Raw genomic sequence first — 10,443 nt, forward strand, 5'->3', positions numbered from 1 at the left:
AAGGGCCTGAGTTCAATCCCCGGTTCCGTCAAAAAAAAAAAAAAAAAGAAAGAAAATGTGCTGTTAACACACAATGGAGTACTGCTCTACTGTAAAGAAGGATAAATGAGTCATTTGTATGCACCTTGAGGTCATAATATTACATGAAATAAAGCAGGCACACAAGTTTAAATACACATGGTTTCTTTTTTCTTTTTTGCAGTACCAGGCATTTATTTTCTTTCTTTTTTTTTTTGGTGGAACCAGAGATTGAACTCAGGCCCTTGCGCTTGCCAAGGAAGCACTTATTCCACTGAGCCATCTCCCCAGCCCCCAGTACCGAGGATTGAACTCAGTACCCTGAGCTTGCCAGGCAAGTGCTTATTCTGAGTTATCTCTCCAGCCCCAAAGGTTTTTTTTGTTTTTGTTTTTTTTGTTTTTTTTTTTTTTTTGGTGGTACTGGGGATTGAACTCAGGACCTTCCGTTTGCCAGGCAAGTGCTTATTTTACTAAGCTATCTCCCAGGCCCCGTCACATGGTTTCTTGTGTGTGAGAAAACAAAAGTACAAAAAAAGAGCAAAATAAAAGATAATATGAAACAGGTCTCCTTCAAATGGGAAGGAGATCAAGAGATGGAGGGGAGGGGGAGGGCTGGGAGGGAAAGAGGATATAACAATGAAGCCCTGTTATGTACATGCACTAACTATTCCTAATTTGTGATGGTATACCCCTATAATCCGAGCACTCAGGAGGCTGAGGCAGGAGAATCACTGCAAGTCTAGGCCAATTTGAACTAGTAGTGAGCTCAAGTCAAGCCTGAACTTTAAAATAGCGAGATACTGTCTCCAAAGAAATAAAATTAAAATAAACACGCATTTCAAATAATCTCCAAGACTGACACTCAGCTCTACCTTCATTACCACTGACAAGGAGCTGAGCAGGAAGAGCAGTCTTGTGGTCCCCAGCACCTGCGCATCAGTAGTCCCTGAGCCTGGGCTCCTCGGAGGATACCCTGCCCCATGAAGGCCAGTCACACTACAAGCAGACAACACAACAGGTCCCTTCGACCAGGCCTCAACAGCTGTGCATGTCAAGTGAGCACACTTGCCCGTGAGGCCCAGACAGTTTGAAATGCAAATCAAGTAGGTGCCACTTTGTAAAAGTTTAATATCTTTATTTAGAAATTTGAAGACCTGGTGAGATTTCTCAGCAGACTAAGCACCTGCTTAGGCAAGCACAGGAACTAGGGTTTGATCCCAGGCACCACAAGCCCCATGCTGAGCCAGCCACTGAGACCAGGCATATGCCTGTAATCCCAGCACTGGGGAGGCTGAACACAGGAGGATCACTACGAGTCTGAGGTGAATAGTGAAACACTGTACCAAACACATTAAAAAAGACAAAAGAAAAGAAATTCGCTTCCGCCACAGCAACCATTGAAAAAGAGTAGCCATGGCCCTCCGCTATCCCATGGCCGTGGGCCTCAACAAGGGCCACAAGGTAACTAAGAATGTGAGCAAACCGAGGCACAGCCGCCGCCGCGGACGTCTCACCAAACACACCAAGTTCGTGCGGGACATGATCCGGGAAGTGTGCGGCTTCGCCCCCTATGAGCGGCGCGCCATGGAGCTGCTCAAGGTCTCCAAGGACAAGCGCGCCCTCAAGTTCATCAAGAAAAGAGTGGGGGGCTGGTGAGATGGCTCAGTGGTCTAAAGCACCTACTTAGAAAAAGCTTAGCAAAGCACAGGGACCGCGGTTCAATCCCCCAGCACCACATGCCAGCCAGCCCCGCCCCCTGGTGGGCTGAGCTGGCCACACACACACACATACACACACACACACACACACACACACACACAAATAAATAAATAAAATTTAAAAAGAAAAAAAAGAAAAGAGTGGGGACGCACATCCGCGCCAAGAGGAAGCGTGAGGAGCTGAGCAACGTGCTGGCCGCCATGAGGAAGGCAGCTGCCAAGAAGGACTGAGCCCCTCCGGAATAAAGTTTTGCAGAAAAAAAAAAAAAAAAAAAGAAATTCAAGCACCGCCTACCTTGGTGTCACACCTGGAATCCCAGCACTTGGGAGGCTATATCACGAGGATCATGAGTCCATGGCCAGGCTGGGCCATACAGGCAGTTCAAGCCTGGCCTGGACTACACTGCAAGACTCTCTCAAAAACGCACAAACAATACATAAGTACTAATAAATTCTTCCTCTAGCCCCAGGATCCTCATACGTGCTTCCTGGAATGCCTCTGCCACACATCACACTTCAGACTCCACTGCAGGAGACAATACGTCATTAAAACCATTGGACACAGTGCAGTCCAGAACCACTATAAAATTATCAGAAATGTTCAAAATTACATATATAACATAATATTTTTAGCTGACCTGCAATATTTAGGCAAAAATTATTTGTGATAAATTAGCTTAGTAAACAAACCAATAGAGCCTGAGCACTATTTCATTATATAAAGAGAATTCAGTCTCAACATGCCCAAGCTAAATTTTCAGCGGAGTAGAAAAAAGGCCTCAAATCATCATTCTGGTAAGTGAGTACCTGTGAAGTTAAAGGCTTACTGACCTACTTCAGTTTCTAACTATTATCAGAAATCAACAGCATATGCTATTATATACCAAATGAAGTCTAATGTTTTTCCATAATTTTATTGAGAAACAAATAGCAATGAGACAGTTTCCAACCAAATTATTAGGACAGTTTCAATAATGGAAGTCTAATTTGGAGAGAAAGAACTGAGCACAGGCCTACAAATCTCGGCACACTGGGAAATTGAGGCAGGAAGATCCAAAGTCTTGAGCCCAGCCTGAGCAGTTTAGTGAAATCCTACCTCAAAATTCAAAATTAAAAGGAGTAAAGATGTAGCTAAGTGTGAAGGCCCAGGGTTCAATCCCCAGCGCTACAGGCAGTGCAGGGAAGACACTGAGGAGGGGGAAGAGAAGACAGACTCAAAATTCCTATCATAAGGAAAATGACTCCACAGAAAAGATTCAAGATTCAAGATCCAGGGGAGAAGGACAAGACATACTGAAGAGGATAAAAGCACCCATGAATTCTACATTGAGTTTCCATAAATTAAAAGACTTGATAAAATCCAGTAATTAAGAAGCTCTGCAGAGCTGGGCATGGTGGTGCACATCTGTAATTCTAGCACTCAGGAGGCTGAGGCTGGGCTGAAGGATCATCTCAAGTTCAACGCCAGCCCAAACTATACAGCAAGACCCTATCTTTTTTTCTTTTAATGTGTAATTGTTTTTTTTAAGGCTTTATTTCTATTTTTTTCTTTTTTCTCTTTTCTCTTTTGGCGGAACCAGGGATTGAACTCAGGCTCTTGTGCTTGTTCCACTGAGCCATCTCCCCAGCCCGCAAGACCCTACCTTGAAAAACAAAACAGAAGCTCTGCAGTATAGGATGTGTGTGTGTGTGTGTGTGTGTGTGTGCGTGCGCGCGCGGTGTTGCTGTTTTTTGGTTGGTTGGTTTTGTTTTTTTGTACCAGGAATTGAATTTGGAGCCTCGTGCTTGCCAGGCAGGTGCTGCACCACTGAGCTGCATCCCCAGCTACAACTAACTCTGGGAGAAGGATAAGTGCTTTTTTTTAAGTAGGAAGGCAAAGAAGACAAGAGAGAGGTTCCAGAGGAAAAGGAGGTAGGTGGTCTGCGGAAGCACCTCTGCCAAACAAGTGCCATGCAATGAGCAAGCCACAATACAGCCTACACAACACACCCTAGGACTGCACACAGCTCAGTGTTGGAGCACTTCCCCTGAGTGTGTGACCTTGAGTTTCATGCCCAGCAGCCTAAGCGCTGTGAAGGAGCCAAGGACAGGCACCAAAAGAAGCCCGAAGGGAGGAAACAACCTGGTCCAAGAGGAAGGCCTACCTCCCTGCCCACCAGGGTCAACACATGACCACTCTCTCTGAGGGAATAGCAGTTATCAGGACAGGAAGAGCAGGCCACAGCACAGAGCAGCACATATGGGACCTCCAGCCTGGCAGGTGCGGAAACAGCAGTGGACAGGGAGGTGAAGATAGATAATGGAAGGAAGGCAGCTTCACCACCACATGGCCAGGGAACCAGCCAGAGGTTGCTCACTATGGCTCTCCTGCTATCTTCGCAGGAGAGGAGAGGCCAACTATTTCTGCAGGAACAATGCAGACCACAGTAAACTATGAATGGTTAATAGGGCTACTTGATTTTAACATGAAAGTAAGGGCCAGCCAAATAGCTCAGCGGATTAAAGTGCTGGCAAGCAGGTCCAGGGACCTCAGTTCCATCTGGTCCCACCTCCAGGGCACAGTGAAACAGCAGTTGAGACTGGGTGTAGTGTTGGTGGCGCATGCGCCTATAATCGCAGCTCATGGGAGGTTGTAAACAGGTGAATCACTACAAGTTCAATCTAGTAGTGAGACCCTGAACACCCTGTAGACCCTTCCCTAAAAAAAAAAAATAATAATAATAATAATAACAACAACAACATGAAAGTGAAACCACTCTTCTAAAGAAGAGCTCTTCTGAAGAAAATAAAAAATCTTTCCGTCATACTTCCAGAAACTAAAAAGAATTAAAATAAAAATTCTTGGATCCCCGGTTCTGCCAAAATAAATAAATAAAATTCTTAGGTAGGCAGAAGTAAGAAGATGGCGGTGGATTCACGAGTTACTCAGGAAGAAATTAAGAAAAAGCCAGAGAAGCCAACTGATCGCGAGAAGACATGTCCATTACTGCCCAGGTCTTCACCACCAGCATTTGGCACCACCGAATGGACAAGTTCTCCCACAGCAACGTTCCATCCAGTAAGCTGCAGATCTGTACCTGGATGGAGGCAACCCTGAAAGAATTAACTAGCTTGGTAAAAGAAGTCTACCCAGAAGCTGGAAGGAAAGGTACATACTTCAATTTCACAATTGTTTTCATGGATCTGAAAAGCCCTGGCTGTGAGTTAAGGAGACTGGCAGCACCACGTCTAACAGAAGGGATGATGATTCCACGACTCTGCAGTCACAGAAGTTCTAAATAGGTGATTGCTTGGACATAGAGATTACCCCCAAACTGGCACCACCTCCTTCAGGGCATATGAGACCATATTAAATTTTATCTATTTTCTCTCAAATTTATTTTTTACCCAACTATGTAAATTTACATACTTCAAAAGAAAAATTCTGGCCACTAAATCAATATTAAAAAAAGAGCTTCTCTAAGGGCTGGGATATAGCTTAGCGGCATGGCACCTGCCCAGCAAACCAGAGGCCCTGAGTTTGATTTCAGGTATGAAAAACAAAAAAAAATCAATGTGGTGTTCTGGATTAGATCCTGGAAGAGAAACAGGATATTAATGAACATTTACTCCTTAAATTTTGACAAAGATGTAGACAAAGAAAGCTGGTAAAGGAAAAACAGAAATTAAACTGAGAGCCAGGTGTGCACCAGCACCTGGAGGCAGACTCCAGCACTCAAGAGGCAGATGTAGAAGTTCTCCGGAAAAAAAAAAAAAAAAAAGTTCTCCAAAGTTCAAGCCCAACATAGCCTACACAGTGAATTCAAAATTAGTCTAGTTTGAATTACATGGTGAGACCTCGTCTCAAAAAAAAAAAAAGAAAAGAAGAAAACTATACTGTGCTAAGGACCTTTCTATAAATCTAATTTTCACTTTTTTAAGCCAAGTTTTCAGTGTATGCTTTTGTTCCCCTTCAATAAGGGATCTTACTACATTGCTCAGACAGGCCCCAAACACCCCGACTCAGGTCCTCCCTTCTCAGCCTCTCCAGTAGCTGGAGCTATCTAGGAACACGCCACCACACTCAGGTTTTAAAGGCTAGAGGTGTGGCTCAGTATTGAAGTGCATGTGCCTAAGAGTTGCAGTGGTCATGGGTTTAATTCCCTGCACCAAAAAAATATGAGGGCAGGGGATAACCGAACTGCACAAGCACTTGCCTGGCAAGCGCAAGGTCCTGAGTTTGATCCTAGTACAAAACAAACAAACATAGAATAAAATAAAAATATTCCTTGGGCCATGGATATAGCTCAGTAGAGTAAGTGCTTGCCTGGCAACTGCAAGATCCTGAGTTCAATCCCTGGTAAGCAAAAATAAATAAATAAATAATTTTTTAAAATCCAAAATAAAAAGTTTGTTTAAAAAATTCTGGGGGCCGGGGAGATGGCTCAGTGGAATAAGCGCTTCCCTAGCAAGTGCAAGGGCCTGAGTTCAATCCCCCGTTCCGCAAAAAAAAAAAAAAAAAAAAAATTCTGGACCAGGGCTGGCCAGATAGCTCAGCAGAGTAAAGCACCAGATGCAGGGACAGGATTTGATCCCCAGCGTTCTGAGCACCAAGACAGCAATTGAGACTGGACGTGGTTGCGCATGCCTATAATCCCAGGGCTTGGGAGACTGAAAACAGGAGGCTCACTATGAGTCCAATCTGTGTAGTGCAACCCTGTAGACCCTGTAGTAAATACATTAAAAAAAATTAAAAAAAAAAAAAAAATTCTGGACCAAAATTAAATTAAAAAAAAATTCTGGACCACATGAAGCTAGATTCATCAACTTTTCACTCAGCTTCAAACTATAAGCAATATATCACTCAAAATACTCAAGAGAGGGCCAAGGAGACAGCTCAGCAGCATAAGCACCTGTCTGGCTTGCATAAAGTTCAATCCCCGGTACCAGAAAAATATTTAAAAAAAAAAAAAAATACACACATACCCCCATACACACAAGAGAAAAATGTTCACCTCACATAACAATCTATGAATATATGTGAAGGAAAAATTCCATTTCCTTAAAATAAGCAAAGTACAATACAACAAACATCAACAGAATTATTCCAATGCAATTTAGAAACTAAAACTGAATTTTATTGGAAAACAAAGTAAATATTTTGGGGCCAGAGAGATAGCTCAGTGGAATAAGCACTTGCCTGGCAAGCACAAAGGCCTGAGTTCAATCCCTGGTTCCACCAAAAAAAAACAAACCATGCACACATACACACAAAGTAAATGTTTCATGGTCCTATGAGATACAAAATATTATTATACATGTTAATATACATTAACATGTATCTCCATGTTAATGTAGCCCAGCACATCAGCTTATAAAACCTATTGGACAAAAAAGAGGAGAACTAAATTCAATACAATGTTCACAGAAGCAATACTCCTTACTAGCACCAAATATTCAATTAGTAATTAATTTATGAAGAAAGACTTCAAGTTAGAAAGTATATCTTGGGTCTGGAGAGATGGTTCAGTAGAATAAGCACTTGCCTGGCAAGCGCAGGGTCCTGAGTTCAATCCCCAGTATGGTACCACACACACACAAAAAAAGAAAGTACATCTCATATACACATTACAATCAAAAGTATGATTAATAAAAACTAATTAAGGGGCCAGGGAGAAGGCTCAGTAGAATAAGCACTTCCCTAGCAAGCGCAAAGACCTGAGCTCAATCCCTGGTTCTGCAAAACAAAAACAAAAACAAAAACAAAAACAAAAAAAAACTAGTTAAGCAGCTGTCTACAAGAAACTCACTCTGCTGGTTGTAGTGACACATGCCTGATCCTAGCACTTAAGAGGCAGGGGAAGATAACTGAGAGTTCAAGGTCAATTCAGGCTACAAAGTGAGATCCTATCTAAACAAGAAAAGAAAGTCATTTCAAAGAAATTGATGTTTATAGTTAAAAGAAAAAAGGCAGCTAAACTAGTGTGGTGGTGCACACCTCCAATTCCAGTACTGTGGAGGCTAAGGCAGGATTGCCATGGGTTCCTACTGCCTTGGACTCCCTGGTGCTAGAATACAGGTGTGTGCTACTACATGGCAAATAACCATCCATGCCAAGCATAGATGAGGCCATGAGTATGACCCTCAGCAACACACACACACACCTCAATTAATCAAACAATGAAAGTTGGACAAGGCAATGATTGTCTATGCTGTATTTGGAACTCTGAGACAAGAGGATATGAGAATTCAAAGCCAGGACCAGGGAGATGGTTCAGTAGAATAAGTGCTTGCCTGGCAAGCACAAGGGCTTGAGTTCAATCCCCGGTCTGCCAAAAAAAAAAAAAAGAAAGAAAGAAAGAAAGAAAGAAAGAAAGAAAAGAAAAGAAAAGAAAAGAAAAGAAAAGAAAAGAAAAGAAAAGAAAAGAATGAATTCAAAGCCTGCCTGGGCCAGTATATAAAGACGCCATCTAAAAACAAAACAAAACATATTTTGCCATATGCTAATTTATAAAAAGTAAGGGGCCAGGGAGATGGCTCAGTAGAGTAAGTACTTCCCTGGCAAGTGCAAGGGCCTGAGTTCAATGTCCAGTTCTGCCAAAACAAACAAAGTAAGCATACACCAGCACTACTTAGGAGAAGAGTCTAGCTGAACCTGGTCAAACCACATATACTCAGCAATCCCACTTCTAGGTATACACCCAACTCAAACAAGGGCTCATGCCCACCAAAAGAAATGCACAGGGGCCAGGGAGATGGCTCAGTAGAATAAGTGCTTCCCTGGCAAGCCCAAGAGTCTGAGTTCAATCCTCAGTTCCACAAAAAACAAAAAAAGAAAAGAAAAAAAGAAATGTACAGAAAAAGCTCAATTCACATCAGCCTTAAAACTACCTAGCACCCATCAATATTAGAATGAATAAACAGTGTCAAAGTCACACAATGGAAAAGTTATATGCCATGAAAAACAATCAAATACTACTGTAACCCAGATGCATCTCAAATGTAACACCAAACCCCAGCATAGAAAGCTCCCTTTACATGAAATTCAAAAATACAATCCGGGCCAGCCAGATAGTTCAGTAGATTAAAGTGCCTGCTTATGCAGGTGAAGGGACCAGGGTTCGAGCGCTGGCATGCAATGCCAGCCCTGCCCGGGGGGACGCCGCACTAAGATAATGACTGAGACTGGGCATGGCGGTGTGAGCCTGTAATCCCAGCATTTAGGAGACTAAAAACAGGAGGATCACAAGCCTGATCTATGTAGTGAGACCCTGCACTAAATAGAAAATAAAATCCATCAGCTAGGTGTGGTGACACATACTTGTAACCCAAGCACTCTGGGAAGCTCAGGCAGGAGGAACCCAACTTCAAGCCCAGCCTAGATAACTTAGTAACTAATGGAGATACTGCCCCAAACAAATTTAAGAAGAGTTTGGGACTCATCTCAGTGCAAAGATGTGCAAAAGCCTAACAGTGGTGGGCACGACCTAAAAGCAAGCAAAGAACACTGGGGGGCACTGGAAATGTTCTCTGTATCTTGATACAGTTGTTACATGGGAATGCACACACGACAACCCTGAGTCATGCCAAGTACAGGAGGCCTGCCTCTGACTTCTAACACCTGGCAAGGGGATCTCTAGTTGAGGCCACCTGGCCTACACAAAGTTCTGAGGCTGGCCTGAATTGGACTACCTGGAGAAGCCTGGCCTTAAAATGATATGGTAGCACATGCTTGTAATCCCAGCACTAGCCAGGCCAGCCTGGGCTACACAGTGAGTTCAAAGCTGGCCTAAACTATCTATCAAGGGCTGGTGAGATAGCTGGGCAGTCTAAGCACCTGCCTGGCAAGCACAAGAACACAGGTTCGATCCCCAGTACTGCAGGCCGTGCCAGCCCCAGGTCCCCAGGTGACGTACCAGCCAAGGAAACTGGGTGTGGTGGCACATGCCTGTAATCCTAGAGCTGGGGAAGCTGAGACAGGAGTATCACTATAAGTCCAACCTGCGTTGCAAGACCCTGTACCAAACAAATGAATAAGTAAATAAATGATTTTTTAGAATTTAAACTATATATTGAGGCTGGTGAGATGGCTCAGTGGTCTAAAGCACCTACTTAGAACAAGCTTAGCAAAGCACAGGGACCACATGCCTGCCAGCCCCACCCCCTTGGTGGGCTGAGCTGGACACACACACACACACACACACACACACACACATAAATGAATAAAATAAAAATAAATAAATATAAACTATATACTGAGACACTGTCTCCAGGAAAAAAAAAAAAAAAACACTAACCCACAAAAAGGTGCCTTGTAGCTGCTATACTCCTAAACCCTGCATAGTAGTAATGTGTTTTAAGTTAAACCATTTAATCTTAAATCACTTGACATTCTAGAATTTTATTCAACCTACCTCCTCTGGTCAGGAAGGCAACTGTGAACTAGAGTTATGATTGAGCTCATTTCAGCACAGAAGCAATTTTTACTACCAGAAAAAAACTGCTATATGCACCCTGATGTCTCCAAAGACCTACGGTCACACAAGGGCTGTTCACACAGCAATCATACCATCTGACCCTCAGGATGCATTACGGCGTGGTCTTGTTCTTATTAATTGGTTTCCTCCTCCTCTGTAGCGTTGCTTTTTTTTGGGGGGGGGGGACAGGGTCTCAGTAGATAGCTCAGGGTGGCCTTGAACTCACTATAGGCTAAGCTGTCCTCAACCTC

General features: G+C 43.3%; 1 pseudogene; it reads left to right on the forward strand.

The window, feature by feature from the left end:
* Positions 1-4,629: 4,629 nt before the first annotated feature.
* On the forward strand, positions 4,630-5,089 carry LOC101581848 (annotated as a pseudogene).
* Positions 5,090-10,443: the final 5,354 nt, after the last annotated feature.

This window comes from Octodon degus, unplaced genomic scaffold (assembly GCF_000260255.1).
Source record: "Octodon degus isolate 3935 unplaced genomic scaffold, OctDeg1.0 scaffold00006, whole genome shotgun sequence".
NCBI lineage: Eukaryota > Metazoa > Chordata > Mammalia > Rodentia > Octodontidae > Octodon > Octodon degus.